Here is a 22,210-nt window from a genome sequence, read left to right as displayed (position 1 = left end):
GTGTTAATATGAAACTTCCTGGCAGACTGAAACTGCGTGCTAGGCCGAGACTTGAAATCGGGACATTTGCCGTTAGAGGAAAGCGCTCTACCAACCCAACTATGCAAACACGAGCCGGATCTGTCCTTACAGGTTTATTTTCGTCAGTTAGAGTCTCGGCCTAGCAGACTTTTAATCAGCCCTAGGAGTTTTTGGCATCACCTGCAACACATTTATTATTCTTGGGGAAACAGTGATGAGAAATAACTAGTGAGTTCCACACTTGTGAGTGGCATTTTGTAGTCAGCCTTACGAGCCTACTATTCTCAAATGCCTGTGTTGTTCGAATAAATTCCAAAATACACTGAAGCGCCAAAGAAACTGGTATGGGCATGCGTACTTAAATATAGAGATATGTAAGCAGGCAGAATACGGCGCTGCGGTCGGCAATGCCTGTATAAGACAACTGTCTGGCACTGTTGTAAGATAGCTTACTGCTGCTATAATGGCAGGTTACCAAGATTTAAGTGAGCCTGGACAGGTATTATAAAATGGTTCAAATGGCTCTAAGTACTATGGCACTTAACTTCTGAGGTCATCAGTCCATTAGACTTAGCACTACTTAAACCTAACTAACCTAAGGACATCACACACATCCATGCCCGAGGCAGGATTCGAAGCTGCGACCGTAGCACGAGCTCTGGGATACAGCATCTCCGAGGTAGCGATGAATAGGGGGTTTTCCCCCGCACGACCATTTCACAAGTATACCGTGAATATTAGGAATCCGGTAAAATATCAAATCTCCGACATCGCTGCGGCCTGAAAAAGATCCTCAACAACGGGACCAACGACGACTGAAGAGAATCGTTGAATGTGACAGAAATGCAACCCTGCCGCAAATTGCTGCAGATTTTAGTGCTGACCAATCAACAATTGTAAGCTTGCGAACCATTTAACAGAATATCATCGATATGGGCTTTCGGAGCAGAAGGTCCACTTGCGTACCCTTGATGACTGCACAACACAAAGCTTTACGCTTCACCTGGGCCCGTCAACTCCGACATTGGACTGTTGATGACTGAAAACATGTTGCCTGGTCGGACGAGTCTCGTTTCAAATTTTATCGAGCGGATAGACGTGTACGGGTACGGAGACAACCTCATGAATCCATGGACCCTGCATTTCAGCAGAAGACTGTTGAAACAGGTGGAGGCTATGTAATGGTTTAGGGCCTGTGCAGATGGAGTGATATGAGACCCGTGATACGTCTAGATAAAACTCTAACAAGTGACACATACGTAAGCGTCCTGTCTTACCGCCAGCATCCATTCATGTTCATTGTGCATTCCGACGGACTTAGGCAATTCCAGCAGGACAATGTGACACCCCAAACGCCCAGAATTGCTACAGAGTGGCTCCAGGAACACTCTTCTCTGATTAAATACTTCGGATGCCCACTAGACTCCATAGACATGAACATTATGAGCATATCTGTGATGCCTAGCAATGACTGTTCAGTTCTCCACCCCCTCGTACTCTTACGTATTTATGGATATCCCTGCTGAATTCATGTTGTCAATTCCCTTCAGCACTACTTCAGACACTAACCGAGTCAATGCCATGTTGTTTTGCGCCACTTCTGCGTGTTCCCGAGGGCCCTAAACGATATACGCCAGGTGTACCAATTTCTTTGGCACTTCAGTGTATATAAATATGAACAAAGGGAACATACACTGAGAAGAAAACAGAAGATGCGTTTGAGATGTGGTGCTACACAAGAACGTTAAATTCTATGGGGCCATAAGCATAGGAAAGAGGAGGTTTTCCGCAGATTCGACGAGAACATGAATATGTGACGACATTGACAAGAAGGACAGGAGATACCTTCCATAGCACTTGACAGATATGGGGAGGACAAAAAATTGTGTATGAGGGCCGAGGCTGGAACATACCTAACAAATAATTGAGGACGATGGTTACAAGTGATATTCTGAGGCGAAGCTGATGGTACAGAATGGTAATGGTAGCGTCTCACACAAAACCATTCATATGACTGATTCCGCAAAAAAAAGTTGATCATGAAGCGATAAAGGATGCCTGATTGTGTCATGTGAGTCTTTCTGTTCAACGTTTTCCATATCCGTCCAGTGTCGGTATCTATTCTTATTGGCTCAATGTCCACCCTGTATGTGCAAACTATCTCGTTCAAAGTGACGAGAAGTTTGTTGATTTCATCTAGAGGATATTGGCTTCTCATGACCCGTGGTATGCAGGAGCGGTACTGTTCATGCTCTGCCTTATTTTTTTTATTGTCATATACACAATACAAACGCAATACAAAGGGCACACATCTCGGCTTTACGTACACGTAACTGGAACGTATACGAGTAAAATTAGTTGAAGTACATTTGCGTACAAAGTCCAATTGAGTGTGCCACGACGGTTACAGACAGATAGGTTACAAACCCAGATTCTGACAGAATTTAAATACTGGAAAGTACACACAATGTAATTGAAACAAGCCAAGCAAGACAACAACTTATCAGGGCGAATGAAACCCCACCGATCACACCAACAAAGGAGTAAGTCGTGGTAAGCTGTATAATAGCGACGTGTACCAGAGCCGTAGGGACATCTGAAATGGTATGAGAAAGATTCCATAGCATAAGTGAAAGAGAAATTAGTGAAGGAGGTATTACGAGAGATTGATTAGATGGTTACATGGTTATTTGCTAAATTATTCTGGCAAGTGCGCAATGGAACATTTTCTGTCGTCCCTGTGACGTAAACCGTGTGATAAATGTTTGGAAACCATCTAACATCGTACGGATTTAATGGTGCAGAACTGGTCATGTGGCCCATCACCACTAACGAAGTCTTGGTACTATTGTTGTGTAAGCGCCGTTGTGTCTTACAGAATCAGCATAGTGAGATGGTACGACATGAAGACGTGACAGAATAGCAGAACTAAGCTCTCGTTTTTGAACGTGCTTCTGAATGGATTTTCCAACGTGTCTACTACAAATGCTGTACCACTTTCAGCCATTATACATTTGAAGCCGGATATCCCCTCAGTAGCCAAACAACACGGAATGTGGGCTAGAGCACGGAAGGTGACTAGACTTCACGGAGGAGGTGGTTCTCTGATGTTTTGAGAGAGTTTTTTGTACAATGATGTACGTTCACTCATTCACTTCAACGTGAAGGTAAATCAAGATGTTTACTTCAACATTCTCTGTGATCGTGTGTTGCCCTATCTTCTGCAGCTTCATTGTGAGCACGTTGTGGACACTCCAATTGCCAAGGTGACAACAGCTGCGTGTTCAGTGCTACACGCGCTCTTTCCTGATCTGACTAACACTCCCGTACACTGTCATACCTAGAGTAAACAGAAACAGCTAATTCACACGCTCTTAATCCTATATGTAGCATCAGCGCATACACAATTTGGTAATTCTACGTGGTACGTGGTTTAAGCATCTACGAGAAATCTTGATCAGCAAACCCTCTCTCTCGTAGAAGTGAGACCGTTATCAAATTTAGTGGCAGCGTTCACGTGATTAACATCATGTTCCTTTAGGGGTAAGTGCGTTTGTCATGATTCGTGAGAGGACAATTTATACGGACAAAAGTAATCACATAGTAAAATTAAGATATACGAAAGAGATTGAGAAGAATTTATCAAACTGGTATGGTGACCAAACTCAAGGTATTATCAAAAAATATGAAGAGATGCCACTGTGTTGGTCCTTAATATAATTTCTTTATCATAAAAAATATCTAGCTATATATGAAATGGTGGCACTTTTACTACACTTAACGGACTATGTAACACCAAAATATCCTCAGTGTCTGAAAGACCACAAGATTCAAGATTTGCTGAGGAATCGTTAGCACTTTTCAACCGGCTTCTTTTCGATCAGCTAAATGTTTGTGGGGCAGCAATGTTTCGTAGTAAACAAAATACGCCAGGACAGTGTCACAGCAATTAAAAAAGAATGTCAGATTTAAAATAACACAAAATCCTCGAGGCTGGTGATCTTTTATAGCTTTTAATAGTTTCCACTGCGAAACTCAGTCTCGAAAACTGACAGAAAATCCAAGAGTCTCTCGTCGATAAGAAAAGTACACCAGTGGCAACACATAACTAACACTTCCATTACGGGACAGCAATGGTGATGTTACGGACGACAGCGCACTAATGTGGATTTACTAAACACGGATTTTCGACATTGGTTCAAATGGCTCTGAGCACTATGGGACTTAACTTCCGAGGTCATCAGTCCCCTAGAACTTAACACTACTTAAACGTAACTAACCTAAGGACATCACACACACCCATGCCCCAGGCAGGATTCGAACCTGCGACCGTAGCGGTCGCGCGGTTCCAAACTGAAGCGCCTAGAACCTCTCGGCCACTCCGGCCGGCGATTCGAAATTCTTACACGAAAGAAGAAGTAGTAAATATTTTAAAATTGCAATCAACAATTGCCTGCATGAGTAACTTAGCACATCGCCTCAGAGTAGCGAAGCATCTTAAGTCACTTAATAAACATAAATCTTCTGCTTCAGGTTGTATACCATTTAGGTTCCTTCTGGAATATCTCGAAGAATGGTTCGTAACTGAGAGACTGAAAGTTGTACAGGTCACAACAAAACGCAGGAAAGGAAACATAATAGTAAAGCAGGAGTGATATTTGGCTTTCCACAAGCAGGTATTATAGCCCCTGTGCCGTTTCTAATCCTTATTAACGATTTAAGAAACAGTTTCAGCGTCCTCTTAGATTGTTTGCAGATGAAGCTGCCGATAACAATCTAGTAAAATCACCAGAGGATCAAAACCAATTTTAAAATTATTTAGACTAACTGTATGGAACGAAAAGGGACACTTGAACTCAAACAATAAAAAGTAAGAAATTCAATAAGTATTACAAACAATTTGTTGAGTAACGGTTGCACCATAAAGAACCCAAATTTAAAGGCTTTCGAACCGAATATAAACCTAGGGACTATAATTACGAAAAATACTGACACTAACTCAAAGTGAATATTGAATGGGAGGCGAATCAAAGATTGCGTTTTATCGCCAGAACACTTACAAGAAGCAACAGATCTCCTAAAGAGACTCCCTAGACCATGACTGTCCATTGTCTATCGAAGTACTGCATCGCGGTGTGGGGTTCATGGAGGACATGGAAAAGTTCAAAGAAGGGCAGGTCGTCTTGAATTATCGTGTTCAGGAGACAGAGTGTCATAGATATGATAAGCGATTTGGCGTTTCTCGCTGCGGAGACAAAATTTCGAGGTATTTCAAATTCCAATTGCTTCCTTCAAACGAGAAAACATTTCGTTAACTCTCACCTACATAGATAGAAATGACCATAAAAATAAAACAAGAGAAATCAGACCTCACACTATGGTCTTTAGGTGCTCGTGTTACCCAAGTGTTATTCGAGAGCGGAAAGATGGAGAAATAGTCTCAGAGTAGTTCTGTGAACCTTCTGCTAACCCCTATGTGTGAATTGCGTACTAATTTGTGCGTATAGATGTAGGTGTCAGAAAAGAAGGCAGCTAAACAAAGTTAGCGATTTTCTAAAGTCTCTGCGCCATGTTAATAAAATGAATATATTGATTACCGTGCAACATATCGGGTCGGCAAAACAGTGTGTAATAAGTCCAGCGCCTAAACCCTCTCCATACTCTTTCAACTAAGTCGAAAATAAATAAAATAATCTTCGATTCTAGACGTTTGATGACTAGGTGTCCAGTGTAAAATGTAAAAACTAAGATAATGTTCGTAGAAGAAATTTAAATTCAGTGAAAAAATTACAAAAAAAAAATGGTTCAAATGGCGCTGAGCAATATGGGACGTAACATCCGAGGTCATCAGTCCCCTAGAACTTAGAACTACTTAAAACTAACTATCCTAAGGACATCTCACACATCCATGCCCGAGGCAGGACTCGAACCTGTCACCGTAGTGGTCGCGCGGTTCCAGGCTGAAGCGCCCAGAACCGCTCGGCCATACCGGCCAGCTAAAAAACTACAGAAAACCATCAAATTCAAACTCAGTCTACGCCATTTGCTTTTTCTGTATTGACTACCTGCAAGAGCAACAGTGGAGAACATGCAGCAAGTGTGAAATACACTCTAAAAGGGAAAGAAAATACGACGTGCCACGAAGGAATTATTAAACAATGTCGGTAGATGTGATTAGACGTACAGACAAACGATTACAATTTCAGAAGAATTTTATGATATGTTCAAGATAGAGAGCATCACAAATTGAGAAAGTCATTAACACAGTGGTGCAGCTCTGGCCCTTACGCAACCAGCTATTCGTTCCCGCACTGAGTGTTAGATTTTCTTGTTAATTGTGTGCTTTAGTCACTGAGACTTTAAATCATTTTTTTATGTTGAAGATTTAATTAATTTCGATTTTAAACATTTGTGTGCCTGTTGCACTATCAGGTGTTTACAATGGTGAATGATGTAATGAAGCAATGAATTAAGATTTTTATGAACACTCGGTTAAGAAACTGGATTGTCCTATTTATCAGGCAGATACACTAACTGTTGCACCACACTGGCATTTCAGGTACTACAGCTGCACAGATTACATCTACATCTACATCTACATGACTACTCTGCAATTCACATTTAAGTGCTTGGCAGAGGGTTCATCGAACCACAATCATACTATCTCTCTACTATTCCACTCCCGAACAGCGAGCTGGAAAAACGAACACCTAAACCTTTCTGTTCGAGCTCTGATTTCTCTTATTTTATTTTGATGATCATTCCTACCTATGTAGGTTGGGCTCAACAAAATATTTTCTCATTCGGAAGAGAAAGTTGGTGACTGAAATTTCGTAAAAAGGTCTCGCCGCGACGAAAAACGTCTATGCTGTAATGACTTCCATCCCAACTCGTGTATCATATCTGCCACACTCTCTCCCCTATAACGCGATAATACAAAACGAGCTGCCCTTCTTTGCACCCTCTCGATGTCCTCCGTCAATCCCACCTGGTAAGGATCCCACACCGCGCAGCAATATTCTAACAGAGGACGAACGAGTGTAGTGTAAGCTGTCTCTTTAGTGGACTTGTTGCATCTTCTAAGTGTCCTGCCAATGAAACGCAACCTTTGGCTCGCCTTCCCGACAATATTATCTATGTGGTCCTTCCAACTGAAGTTGTTTGTAATTTTAACACCCAGGTACTTAGTTGAATTGACAGCCTTGAGAATTGTACTATTTATCGAGTAATCGAATTCCAACGGATTTCTTTTGGAACTCATGTGGATCATCTCACACTTTTCGTTATTTAGCGTCAACTGCCACTTGACACACCATACAGCGATCTTTTCTAAATCGCTTTGCAGCTGATACTGATACTGATTAGCCTGATACTGATTAGCCTAGTATATATCCCTATTCCAGTAAAGGAGAGCCTCTGATGTCTGATGTGAGTTTAGGTGAATAGCAACGGGAGGAGGCATGAACTGGAATTTGTATTGGGGAAGGAGACATAATAGGGTGATAATCATTGAAGCTGTGCGAATTGTAGTGCCATTGTGCTGCATGGTTAATGCATCTGCCTAGTAAGCCTGAGACCTGGGCTCGAATCGTGGTGCTGGCACAAAATTTAATTCGTTGCTTAGCCTAGATCATCATTGTAGACAAAGGTGAGAGTAAGTATATCTCAGGAATGTCAAATGAATATGATTAATATTTCACCCACCTGAATTGCAGGCAGGATTAGTCTCATTTCACTCTATTTCGATACTGAATAGCAATTGGCTAAGACGTGAACAGGAGTTTGTAATGGGGAGGAACACATACTAGAGTAATACATCCGCCCGTGGTGCCAAGGTGGCGCAACAGTAGGCGCCTCTGGCTAGTGAGCATGAAACCTTGCTTCAAATCCGTGCAGTGGTTGAAGGTTTGATTAATTGCTTTAGCCTACATCCTAATTGTACATAACCGTGAGACTCAGTATGTCTCAGGAACATCATCTATATAAGGGGCGTTCAAAAAGAAACGAGCCGAAGACATAATTACTGAAACCAAAGATTGAATATTACAAGTATTGACCCAGCGTGGCATAAGGCGGTGAATGGCTGTTTCGCAAAATTCCCGTGGCTGAGATGTTGACCAGTTCGGCACGTACAGGTGGACGTCGTCGTCCGAGGTGGATCGTTTGGCCCTCAGAGACTTTTTAAGGGGACCACAAATGGCGTAATCACAGGGAGAGAGGTCCGGACAGTATTGAAAGTGGCCGAGAACCCCCCCCCCCCCCCAACTCAAATTTGAATTTCTGCAGGAGTGTCGTGACTGTGTTGGCCGTATGAGCATTTTCATTGTCGTGGAGCAGAATGACCAAAAATTTGAGACTGCCTGGTCGTTTTGATTTGATCGCTTGGTGAAGGGCGGTCAAGGTTTGCGAGTAACGCTGGGCATTCACTGTTGTCCCGTGATGCAGGAAGTGAATCATAAGGGGGCCATCTTGGTCAAAGAAGAACGTCAGCATAAGCTTTCCTGCACTCGTGTGGATGACTAATTTCTATCATGGAGGGAGACGTCGTAATTCGTGTAGCTCTGGTATCCGTAGTGCCAGTGTGGAGCAACAATTAGCGCATCTGCTCAGTAATCATATCTGGATTGGAATCCTGGATTTTTAAAAATTTTGAGTCATTGTTTCAGTCTACACCACTATTGTAGATTATGGTGAGACACAATACGTCTGACGAACATCAACCGTATCTGATTAGTCATTTGTAAATGATTAATTTAACAAATAAATGTTCTCAGAGTACTAGTGTGTGCTTCACGTAAACTATTTGTGTCTAAATTTATTCGCGAAAATTTTCCGCTGACAGTAGGCTCACTCGCTTACCTCTCTTGGAGGCGGCCGTGATGACCGAGAGGTTCTAGGCGCTGCAGTCTGGAACCGCGCGACCGCTACGGTCGCAGGTTCGAATCCTGCCTCAAGTATGGATGTGTGTGATGTCTTTGGGTTAGTTAGGTATAAGTAATTTTAGGTTCTAGGGGATTGATGACCTCAGAAGTTAAATCCCATAGTGTTCAGAGCCATGTGAACCAGTTTTGAACCGCTCTTGGATCAATTTCAGTCTCCTTGAATACTACATCAAGATTCTGTTTAATGACGTAAAATGTCGTTTATGTTTTATTCTCAAATTCTCAACACTGCAATTTTTCAGTCATATTCAGTGCGCCTGCACAATTTTAGCATAAGGAAGTATAAAACAAAGAACTTCATCCACCTTCAGTCTAGACTCCATCGGCCCCAAATATCTTTCGGTAACTATCACAGATATCTTCTATTACAATCAATGACAGTCTCAGTTCGTTGGGTAAAGGAGGCATACAGAGTACTTACAAGTGAACTTTCGTTACTTGGTAGGACCCTTGTGAATAACGAGTGATTGTAGGACAATGAAACATTGTAAGAACACGTGGAAGGGAAATAGTGAATAAACCATAGAAAGAAATGCATTTCAGTTACCACCCAAGAGAATAAGACCTTGCTTACGATCCAGCTTACAAATGACTATGAGCACTATGGGACTTAACTTCTGAGGTCATCAGTCCCCTAGAACTTAGAACTACTTAAACCTAACTAACCTGAGGACATCACACACATCCATGCCCGAGGCAGGATTCGAACCTGCGACCGTAGCAGCAGCGCGGTTCCAGACTGTAGCGCCTAGACCCGCTCGGCTACTCCGTCCGGCTGCAGCTTGCAAACGTTACTCAATATGACGGCCATCTGCATCCACGAGGGATTGCTCTAGTATTGCCCGAAATACATGAGGTGAAAGGTGGGCTAACCCCTCACTGTGCTCATCCTCAACCTGCAATGTGTGTCCTGAAGATAAATCGTGTCCTGCAAGCAACGCCACAGACAGAGATCACAGGGGCTAACATTTGGCAGTCTTAGTAGCTACACAGTTGGCAACGATCGGCCAGGTACACCTTTCTGCAGATGTGTTACGGAGTAACTGAGTGATCTCACGACCAATGTTAGTGGAGCTCAGTCGTGGATGAAAACATGTAAGTCCAAAGCTGCTCTCTCCCATAGAGCAGGACGAATCAGACCGCAGAAATGTGTGCTGTTCTAGCTGCATGTAGTTGTTTCCTGGGATCCGAGTTTCGCCAAAGTAGTCCAGTACCAACGCAAAACAGCAAAGCATGACATTAACACTAGCAACAACGCAAGTTCTGCATCATAGAGTCTGGACATCATAACTATGAAATTGTATGTTCATGCAGTAAATAGTTTTCCATTCACAATTTGCCAAGTAGAGAGAGTTAAATTACAACCATCCTGTAAGTGTAAAGTGATCATATTGGTTCTTCATTCTAGATTAGATCAAACTAGGAACATTGGACCTCATGCTTTGACCTGATCAATAACATAAAATATTTCAGATGTTTTTATTGAAAGCGTCTTGATCACAAAAATTAGAAACAGCCAGTTATACTACTGAACAGTCAGCGACAGAACCATTCAAGTTATCGTAGTTCTGGTCGCGGAATGCTATCAAGATAATTCTAAGAAAACATTTGTTTTCCATAGAAGATGTGTAACTTCACGAGAAAGAAACTCTACCACAGGCGTCAGTAATTTCTCCAACTGTTACCGAGTGTGTGCCTCTTGACTACAATTCGGAAATATCAAGATTAAAGTACTGGTTCAGATTGCAAATATTTTTCTAGTCACCGCATGTCATTGGTACCAGCTGGTACTACACAACGGGTTCTTGGAGAGGCGCCTCTCCATTTGGAGCCTTGGCTTGAGGATGGTCGTATAGACCTATGCTGGTAACCAGAATTAATATTATTTACTTTTTTCATTTTGCAATCTGGACAGTTCTTTTATTAAAATATGAAGTACTGTCGCTGTGCTCCGTAGTGACATCAAACATTATTAGCGTCCTGATTAAGATTTCCCATAGTTTCAAGAAAGGTGAATGACGGGAAGTTAGGTTTCTAAAATGGCTCGAATTATTTCCTTCCCGATCTTTGTCCAACCTGAGATTGTACTCTGTACCTAAATACCTTGCTGTCGATTAGACGATGAATCTCTACCGTTGTCCTCCTATGGAGATTCCATCCATATAACCTTCTTTTTCTCAGTCAATTTATGTGGCATACAGGCAGAAATGATCTCTGCTGACTGAAGACTTTGTGAATGATAAGACTAATAACTGTCAGACAATAGCCAGTTTTGTATCAGAGTACACTCCAAAACCAAAAATAAATAAATAAGTAAATAAAAATAGAAACCTTAGTAACATGAAGGAATTATTCTGAATCGGACGGAAAGCGGTAGAAGTGACGTACATGAGCAAGTAAACAGATAGTTACATTTTCAGAAAAAATAGGATGATTTAGTCAAGACAAATAGCCTCAAGAACTTAGTAAGTCAGTAATACGTTTCCTTACCTCTGCTCCTTGTGCAACCATTTATTCGGCTTGGCGTAGTGTTGTTGGATGCCGTCCTGAGAGACACCGTGCCATATCCTATCCAACTGACGCGTTAAACCGTCAAAATCACCAGCTGGTTGGAGGGCTCCGCTCATAATGCCTTGAAGTTTCGTAATTGTGGAGGGATTCGGGGACCTTGAATGTCAAGATATGGTTTTGCAAGCGCTAAAATAAGCAGTGGAAAATATCGCCGTGCACGGGTGGGCATTATCTTGCTACAATGTAAGTCCAGGACGGCTTGGCATTAAGGGTAACAAAACGGGGCATACAATATCGTCGGCTTATCGGTGTGCTGTAAGGGTACGCCGAACCGTCACTCTTGGCTGTCGGGCCGTATGGCGGCTGACATAAAATGATCTTCAATTCTAGAAGTTTGATCAGTAGGTGTCTAATGTAAAGTGTAAAAACTAAAGTAATGTTCGTTTCGTAGGATACATTTAAATTCAGTGGCGAAACTGAAGAAAACCGTCAAATTCAGAGTCAGTTTAAGCCCTTTCCTTTTCCTGGGTCGACTGCCTACAAGCGAAACACGTAAAAAGTGCCAAATAAACACTAAAAGGGAAAGAAAATCCTACGCACCACGAAGGAATTATTAAAAACGTCGGTAGATGTGATTTACGTATATAGACAATCGTTTATAATTTCAGAAAAATTGTATGTTTTGTTCAAGAGAAAAAGCTTCACAAATTGAGAAAGTCTATAAAACATTGGTCCACCTCTGTCCCTTACGCAATCAGTTACTCGGCTTCGCATTGACTGATAGTGTTGTTGGATGTTTTGCTGAGTTGCAAGAGTGCGGAGAGGTCTCAGTTACTGCACTTACTCCTCACTATTTCTACCAAAGTGGTAAGTCGCACAGTAATCAATATACTCATTTTATTAAAATTGCGCAGAAAATGTAGAAAAACGCTAACTTTCTTTAGCTTTCTTCTTTTCTGGCTTCTACATCTATACGTATAAACTATCATGCAATTCACATGCGGTTGCTTAGCAGAAGGTTCACAGAAATGCTCTGAGACTGTTTCTCCATCTTCTACTCTCTAGTAACAAGTGGAGAAAACAAACACCTTTGGACCATCGTGCAAGGTCTGATTTGCCCTGTTTTATTATTATGCTCATTTCTATCTACGTAGGTGAGAGTCAACGAAATGTTTTCTCGTTTGAAGGAAGCAATTCGAAATTGAAATTTCTCGAAATATTGTCACCGCAGCGAGAAACGTCAAATCGCCTATCATGTCTATGACACTCTGTTTCCTAAACACGATAATACAAAACAACCTTCCCCTCTTTGAACTTCGTCGTTGTCCTCCAAGAGCCCCATACCGCTATGCAGTACTCCGACAGATGACGGAGAGCCGTGGTTTTGGAAGTCTCTTCAGGATATGTGTTGCATTTTCTAAGTGTTCTGCCGATAAAACGCAGTCTTTGGTTCCCCTTCCTAATAGTAGGAATGAAGGAAGAAAAATACTAATTAGGGTTATGCAATACAATTCAGGTGGTAATGGCAAGTACTCCGTTCTAGAACAGCAAGAGGAGTACGTATACTTCGAAGGGGCCGGGAAATACGCGAAGATTTTAGCTAGACTGCATCATTGTCAAGCAGGCAGTGTGAAATCAGATATTGGACTGTGAGGAGTAAGGATCAGCAGAGGTAAACACAGATCAAAATTTGGTAATGATGAAGAGTAGACTGGAGTTTAAGAGACTAGTCAGGAGGAGGCAATGACCAAAGAAGTGGGATACGGAAGTACTAAGGAATGAAGAGATTCTCCGGGATTTCTCTGAGGCTGTACATAGTGCAGTAATGAATACTTCATCTGGCAATTCAGTTGAAACTGAATGGACCCCTCTATAAAGGTCAAACGCAGAAGTTGGAGAGAAACATATAAGAAGAGAGAAACACTTAGGTACAAGGAAGGTAACTACGAAGAAATCATGAGTTTCAGAATAAATACATCAGTTGTTCGATGAGAGAAGGAAGTACAAAAATGTTCACAGAATTTCAAAATACAGAAACACAAGTCACTTAGGAACGAAATAAATAGGAAGCGCAGTGAAGATTAAGTGACTTGACCAGCGAAAATTGTGAAGAATTCGAAAAAAGTATTGATTGTCGGAATGACTGACTCAGCATGTAGACAAATCGAAGCAACCTTCGGTGAATTAAAAGACAGGGCGGTAACTTTAAGAGTGCAATGGGATTTCCACTGTTGACTGCAGAGGAGAGAGCATACAGATGAAAAGATTACATTGAAGATCTCTGTGAGGGGATGACTTATCTGGTATTGTGGTAGAAGAAAATGTATTCGATAAGGAAGAGATAAGTGATCCAGCATTAGAATTGGAATTTAAACGAGCTTTCGAAGACTTAAAATCAAATAAAGCATAACATTTCATCAGAATCTCTACAAACACTGGGGGACGTGACAACAAAACGATTATTCACATTGGCTTGTAGATTGTATGAGACTGGTGTTATACAATCACATTTTTTGAAAAACAGAATCCACGTAGTTACCAAAACTGCAAGAGCCGACAACTGTGAAAATTATGGTACGACGTTGTAGTGCCTATGTCATTCCGAATCAGGATGCAAGAAACAGGCACTGCGGTGATTACAGTCTTCATTAAATTGGACTTGCAACTGCGAATATGGACTACAATCAGCTGTATAATGGAATGGAGACAGAAAAAAATTGTACCAAACTTGGACTCGAACCCGAATTCACCGCTTACCGGGATCAGTCGCCATACCGTTTGGATATGGGAGAACGATTCATGGCCAGACTCAAACTTCCGTGTATCGTCAACGATGTGGCTACAACGTGTACTCGTACAAGCATTATAATTATTCTCGCAATGGAAAGACATTTTACTTGAAAGTAGCTTGCCAGTTCCCGGCAGACAAACGCGATATTGCAGTGCCTATTTATTCCGAATTACAAGTCAAGTTCCTTCGGACTAAGTTGCTAAGTACTCTCATTCTCTAACACTGAATGAATGTAGTCTGCGTGATCTGTGTGCCCTTAGCTATGCTGCCTCAAAGACAAATACACAGTTTCTAAATGTAATGCTTGTCTGTTCTAAATCTGTAACATAAGATTATACATCTTAATGAGTAGAATGTGAAAGCATTGAAAATTTTTTAATTCGGTCAGATATTGCACGCAGATTGAAAAACAAGTATCTGTGGACCGTGGAAGCAATTAAATAGGCAACTTGCAACGACGAACGTGCACCTTGCTCCGTGCAACGGTATAGTCGATTAGTAATTCAGAAATCTCTCACAGGAATATCTTAATGATAATTAGATTAAAACATTCCGTATAAAATGTGCTTAATATTTATTGACCATAGAAACGATGTTGTATTTCTTCCGTATATCAGACCAACAAATAGTACGCCCGAAATCCAATGGATCGTTAATTGCGTAGCAAAACTTGAAGAAACATAAGAAATTATAATCCACTACAAATTTTATAAAGTTAATTGTTATACAGAAGAGAAGATTTTAGGTTTTTCAAACCAAATGTTAAGACATACTTTAGCTACTTGTTTCTCTAGATCAAGAATTTGCTCCTCTGGTTGCTCCATTGCTTGAGCAAACAGTGCCAGATCATCTACAACAGGGAGAGTACAGTGAGGATTCAGAAAGGTTAGACACGCTCTGAACAAATACTAAAGCCCAAAAACATTTGGAATACCACAAATGAAGCACGAAGACGTACGTAATTTACTTCATCGATATCAAGAAGAAATGTAATTTGGTTGATAGAGAATGCCTAACATCACATTTGGAATACCACAAATGAAGCACAAAGACATAGGTAATTTACTTCATTGATATCAAGAAGACATGTAATTTGGTTGAGAATGCCTAATATCAGTAATAAAAGAACTCGTTTTCAATTAGAAAGCAAGTAACATAGTAAAAGCCACTATTACAAACACATTTCAAAAGCTAACTTCATAGAAGAAGTACCAGACCCGCCTGAAATAAAAAGGAGTATCACATGGGGATAGGATTTCTCTCTTGAGAAAGTAACCAGAGAATAGAACAAAACTGGAACGAGAGGAATAAGACTTAGTTGAATAAAGAAGAACTTCAAAATCAACTGTATTGCCTTTGCAGATTATCTGGCCTTGTTTATTGAAATAATGCAGGAAACAAAGAAACAAATAATTGGACTAGAGAAACAAGCAGCTAAAAGAGGTCCTAACATATTCTTGGCAGAAACTAAAATCATGACAAATAGCTAAATAAAGACCTAAATATCTAAGAACATAAAACAGATATAGTAAAGTGGGAGTAGATTAATTCGAATGCAACAGAACCCAAGACAATAGAATCCAGGAAAAACAAACTTGATAAAACCTTCCACCTGACAAAAGAGACAATCAACAAGAAAGCCTTCTCGTGGGGATCCAAAATCAACCACTATAAAACAGTGATCAAGCCAGAAGTATTGTAAACAGCAGAAACTCTGATCATTAATCACGAAGGCTAGAGAGAACAACTGGAATTGAAAGAAAGCAAAATTTAAGACAAACCATAGAAAATTTCAGGCTAATAAATAGTGTACACCAAGAATGATTCTCATCAAAAAAATTTAAACACTCTCAGATACCCTGCGAAAAAGAGACTAAATTCTTACGGGCGTCGTCTGACAATATACTATAGATGGTGAAACGAAGTTTTGGTTTCTTCTACAACCGCATAACGAAATTTAGTCCATTTACGGAAAATGAAAAAGACCTAGAAGAATTAAAATTTGCACGCATCTCATTGCTCGATAGAACGGCTCAGTTAAGTACTAAAGAATAGAAAATAAGGTTTTATGACAAAATTACAATTAAGTCGACACCCATTAGCTCGGAAGAGGAGGAAAGAAGAAGGTCAGATGGAATGGAGAAATAGTAGGCACAGAGGAAAGAACAACACGAAATAACTGACTAACCGTAGTCCAAAGAGGGAAAAAGAAAAAGAAGAAGAAAAAGACAAACGTATATTAAAATATCTTCGTCTTTCAGATCCACAATATCCGAAAATAAAGATTAAATTTATTGATAGGGTACAAATTGAAGTACTGATATTTTAACATATATTACTAGGAAAGATGAAAAAAATTAGGTAAGAGTGGCTATTTTTGGCCTGCATCTTGTAATAAGTGGCAGTAGCGCCGCACTTAACCAGTAAGCAACAATCACGAACATGGTAACACTCCGTTCTCTTTGATATCTTTGATCCATCAATGAAATATCATAATGTAAGCACTAATCATGTTCGTCGCAGATTGTACGTTATAGTGATGGAAAGATCTGAACTGTTTCGTCGCATCATATCCGTTCCAAAATTGTGGATGTGCACTGAGCCGTCTGGGGAGATTACAACAATTCTGTTGAAGACACAGCCAGATGTCTAGTACCTTACAATTTTGAAGAGGAATAAGACGCGGACTGACAGCTCACAAGATCCCACCGCAGTGGACATAGATCACGAAAGTCTGCAGACATGTTTATTATTAGGAAACCTACAAGTATTACATTGAAACAATTAATACATGTGCACCAAATCATCTACAAGTTGCTTGAAATTTTCTCTATCGGAGTTTCTCAGAAAACATTCTTAAAGGATTTACGCTTTATTTTCACCTTGCCATTTACCACTAATTCCAACTGAACGTCGTTAGAAAGTTATCTGATCTGTGAACTGATAAATACACATGCTTCATCGACCCTGAGCCACGGTACTTCTGACGGATGTGAATTCTGATATAAAACTTTTATAATAGTCTTCGTAAGCCCCATTCTTATATACAGTGTCGAGGGAAAACTTCACTTAGCTGTATCAGTGACTTATGCACAACATGTACTCATGCATAACATTTCATTTCAGGAGTAAATGACTGTCTCTTAGACCATCTTTTCTGCGAATAGTGTTTGTAACTAACGAAGTTTTCACCTTGTCATTTACCACATATGGAACAACAGCCCAGCTGTAGCCGTAATACTACTGTAACTTGAAAAATCCTCACAATTGTCCTTTGCTATTTGAAACAGCATGTCAGGTTACCTTCACTTAGGAACGTGGGTGCCCTCGACGACTGTTTTATGACTTTCAAATTATAGAGCACAGCACTCTGTCATCTTTTCCTTGCAGGTTTTATTCGACAAATCTAGATTTCTGGTAGTGCCTAGCCATTATCAATGTATTTCATAGTATCATGTTTTACTACGACAGTCACCTGTTCTTCGGGCTTCAGGCTTCTGTCAGAAGCACGAACAGCACACGACTAACGTACTGCAACAAGCATTGACACTATGAAATGCATTGATAATGGATAGGGACTACCAGAAATCTAGATTTAGCAAATAAAACCTGCAAGGAAAAGATGACTGATTGTTGTGCTCTATCATTTGAAATGAAGCAACGCACTTGTATCAGAATGTTTTTCATAACTGTAAATGTCCCTTTTTTGTCATTACCGTACATAATAGGAATGGCTCATAAAGGTTCTACTCCGAGACATAGTGTCGATGAACAGTCACCACTGACAAGACTGTGCATCATATTCAGCGCAACCTCCAGATCATCTGTGCCCATGTAGTACTCGAGGATACCTTTCATGTACAAGAATTTTTCCCGTCCCTTACTTCTGTTGAGATATACGGATAGTATCACAGAAACTTCCACTGTTTTGACGTCATAGGTTCTGTCTTATTTTGAGGATGTTCCGAATCCCTGATCAGATTAATAAAAGTCCTTTGTGTCTGAATAAAAGTATTTTTATAACTATCAGCTGTGTACAGTTGTTGCAAGTTACCTATACAAAGTAAGACTGCCCTTGTGTCATCTTGTAAATCAAGGAATTACTGATGGGGAGGCTGCATCTCATGAATGGGACGTTGTTTGATCTTCAACTGTGGACTCATTTAAGTTCAAAGAAACTATTTGTGGGCGTTTTGGTACATTCAAGTTGTTTCTCAAAAGGTATTATGGCAGCTGCAGGACGTATATTAGCTTGTGCAAATCATGGTATTGTTATTTTTTTGGAAAGTCCTTCGTTCATTATGGTAGCCTCACAGAAATAAGACCGAATGTAAGAATCTCTTTTATTCACAAACGTATTAATCTTATTTGGACGAAATATTAGAGCTAACAGCTTTGTCTCTAATGATTCAGCACAGAATTTTCCTTGTTGCGAAAGGAAAACAAATAGTCACTTACATCGAACAAAACAAATGCTTGATGAAGACTTGTTAGTTTCGCAACAATGTAGTTAATGGTCCTTAAGTTAGTTAAAATGACAACAGTCAATAAAAGACCACAATGAACTCTTGATGATGACTTGACTTTTACTTTCTCTAACAAGAAAATTAGTCTTTAGTTCTGAAGATGAATCCTTAGAAATAATATCTCGAAATAAAATCTCTTATGTGTAATTTATCTGCCAAACGCAATCTATACACTTGTGAATATATGTAGTGTATTTCAAAAAGATCGAGTGCTCCAGGTTAACTATGTCGAATTTCATTGAGCAAACAGGCACTGAGACAAAACAAAATTAGCAACACGAAGGAATTAACCGAATGGGACGGAACTCGGTAGATGTGATGTACATATACAGACAGACAAATGATTACAGTTTCAGAAAAATTGGATGATTTATTCAAGAGAATGAGCTCCACGAACTGAGAAAGTCAATAACGTGATGATCGGTCTCTGACCCTTACGCAAGCAGTTAATCGGCTTGGCATTGATTGATAAAGCTGCTGGTTGCCCTCTTGAGAGATATTACGCCGAATTATATCCAATTGGCTCGTTTTCCGTCAAAATACCGAGTTGTTTGGAGGACCCTGGCTATAATGCTCCTAACGATTTGCACCTGGTGGGAAAAATTGGAATTAGTTTTCCCCATAGTAAACCAATTCGGCATTAATGCATTAGAATATAAATCAAGTTTCGTTGCCATGTGATAATAACAGTCCACACTGGACCTCTGTGAGTAGCTGCACTTAAATTACAACCATCCAGTACCTGAAAGTTTACAGCATCGTAACGAAATAACACTCTACACTACACTAAATGAAACGTTGAGCCTGAAATGAAACTATTGGTGTTTGGATATTTCTGTAGTACGTTAATGTCAGACTATCTTCGTTGTTGTTGTCTTGGTCTTCAGTCTGAAGGCTGGTTTGAAGGAACTCTCCATGCTACTACGTCCTATGCAAGCCCCTTCATACCTGAATAACTACTGCACCCTACATCCTTCTGAATCTGCCCAATGTATTCATCTATTGACCTCTCATGTCTTGGCCTCCCTCTACTGTTTTCATCCCCCGGTCTTCTGAGACTCACTTCCCTCTAATATTAAATTCGTGACCCCTTGATGTCTCAGAAACTGTCCTATCAACCGATTCATTCTTTTAGTCAAGTTTAACCACAAATTTCTTTTCAGTGCCTTCTCATTAGTAAAGCGATCTACTATCTAAAATTCAGCATTCTTCTGTACCCCAAAGTCCCAAAGGTCTCTGTTCTCTTCTTTTTTAATCTGTTTATCATGTTTCAATTTGATGACTACACGCCATATAAATGCCTTTAGAAAAGACTTCCTACCAGATCTACACTCCTGGAAATTGAAATAAGAACACCGTGAATTCATTGTCCCAGGAAGGGGAAACTTTATTGACACATTCCTGGGGTCAGATACATCACATGATCACACTGACAGAACCACAGGCACATAGACACAGGCAACAGAGCATGCACAATGTCGGCACTAGTACAGTGTATATCCACCTTTCGCAGCAATGCAGGCTGCTATTCTCCCATGGAGACGATCGTAGAGATGCTGGATGTAGTCCTGTGGAACGGCTTGCCATGCCATTTCCACCTGGCGCCTCAGTAGGACCAGCGTTCGTGCTGGACGTGCAGACCGCGTGAGACAACGCCTCATCCAGCCCCAAACATGCTCAATGGGGGACAGATCCTGAGATCTTGCTGGCCAGGGTAGTTGACTTACACCTTCTAGAGCACGTTGGGTGGCACGGGATACATGCGGACGTGCATTGTCCTGTTGGAACAGCAAGTTCCCTTGCCGGTCTAGGAATGGTAGAACGATGGGTTCGATGACTGTTTGGATGTACCGTGCACTATTCAGTGTCCCCTCGACGATCACCAGAGGTGTACGGCCAGTGTAGGAGATCACTCTCCACACCATGATGCCGGGTGTTGGCTCTGTGTGCCTCGGTCGTATGCAGTCCTGATTGTGGCGCTCACCTGCACGGCGCCAAACACGCATACGACCATCATTGGCACCAAGGCAGAAGCGACTCTCATCTTTGAAGACGACACGTCTCCATTCGTCCCTCCATTCACGCCTGTCGCGACACCACTGGAGGCAGGCTGCACGATGTTGGGGCGTGAGCGGAAGACGGCCTAACGGTGTGCGGGACCGTAGCCCAGCTCCATGGAGACGGTTGCGAATGGTCCTCGCCGATACCCCAGGAGCAACAGTGTCCCTAATTTGCTGGGAAGTGGCGGTGCGGTCCCCTACGGCACTGCGTAGGATCCTACGGTCTTGGCGTGCATCCGTGCGTCGCTGCGGTCCGGTCCCAGGTCGACGAGCACGTGCACCTTCCGCCGACCACTGGCGACAACATCGATGTACTGTGGAGACCTCACGCCCCACGTGTTGAGCAATTCGGCGGTACGTCCACCAGGCCTCCCGCATGCCCACTATACGCCCTCGCTCAAAGTCCATCAACTGCACATACGGTTCACGTCCACGCTGTCGCGGCATGCTACCAGTGTTAAAGACTGCGATGGAGCTCCGTATGCCACGGCAAACTGGCTGACACTGACGGCGGCGGTGCACAAATGCTGCGCAGGTAGCGCCATTCGACGGCCAACACTGTGGTTCCTGTTATGTCCGCTGTGCCGTGCGTGTGATCATTGCTTGTACAGCCCTCTCGCAGTGTCCGGAGCAAGTATGTTGGGTCTGACACACATTTGTCAATGTGTTCTTTTTTCCATTTCCAGGAGTGTATATTCGAAGTTAAATAACTTCTTTTCTTCAGAAATGCTTTTCTTGTGATTGCCAGTCTACGTTTTATATCCTCTGTACTTCGTCAGTGGTTTTGCTATCCAAATAATAAAACTCATTTGCAACTTTTTCTTACTATAATTCCCTCAACATCACCTGAAATATTCGATCACATTTCAGTATTTTCGATTTGCTCTCATATACTCCTTTCAAGACAATCTGTTCAACTGCCCTTTCAGGTCCTTTTCTGTCTCTGTCTCTGACAGAATTACAATGCCATCGGCTAAACTCAGAGTCTATATTTCTTCTCCATGAACGTTAATTCCTTCTTCAAATTTTTCATTGTTTTCGTTTGCGGCTTTGCTGCTGCCTCACTCATTATTCAACCACTGCTTCCCTTTCATTCTCCCTTGACGAACATAACTGTCTTCTGGTTTCTGTGAAGTTGTAAACAGCTTTTAGTTCCCTGTATTTAACTCTGATACTTCCAGGATTTCCAGGGGAGTACTCCAGGAAACTTTGTTAAAAGCTTTCTCTAAGTCTACGAATGCTATAAATCTAGGTTTTCCTTTCCTTAACCTTTATTTAAGTCTCAGAGACAGTGTTTTGCCATGTGTTCCTCCCTTTTGTCCAGAAACCAGACTGATCTTCGAGAGGTCGGTTTCTACC

The sequence above is a fragment of the Schistocerca gregaria genome, chromosome 7, assembly GCF_023897955.1.
Source record: "Schistocerca gregaria isolate iqSchGreg1 chromosome 7, iqSchGreg1.2, whole genome shotgun sequence".
In the NCBI taxonomy this organism is placed as follows: domain Eukaryota; kingdom Metazoa; phylum Arthropoda; class Insecta; order Orthoptera; family Acrididae; genus Schistocerca; species Schistocerca gregaria.
This window is presented reverse-complemented; position numbering follows the sequence as displayed.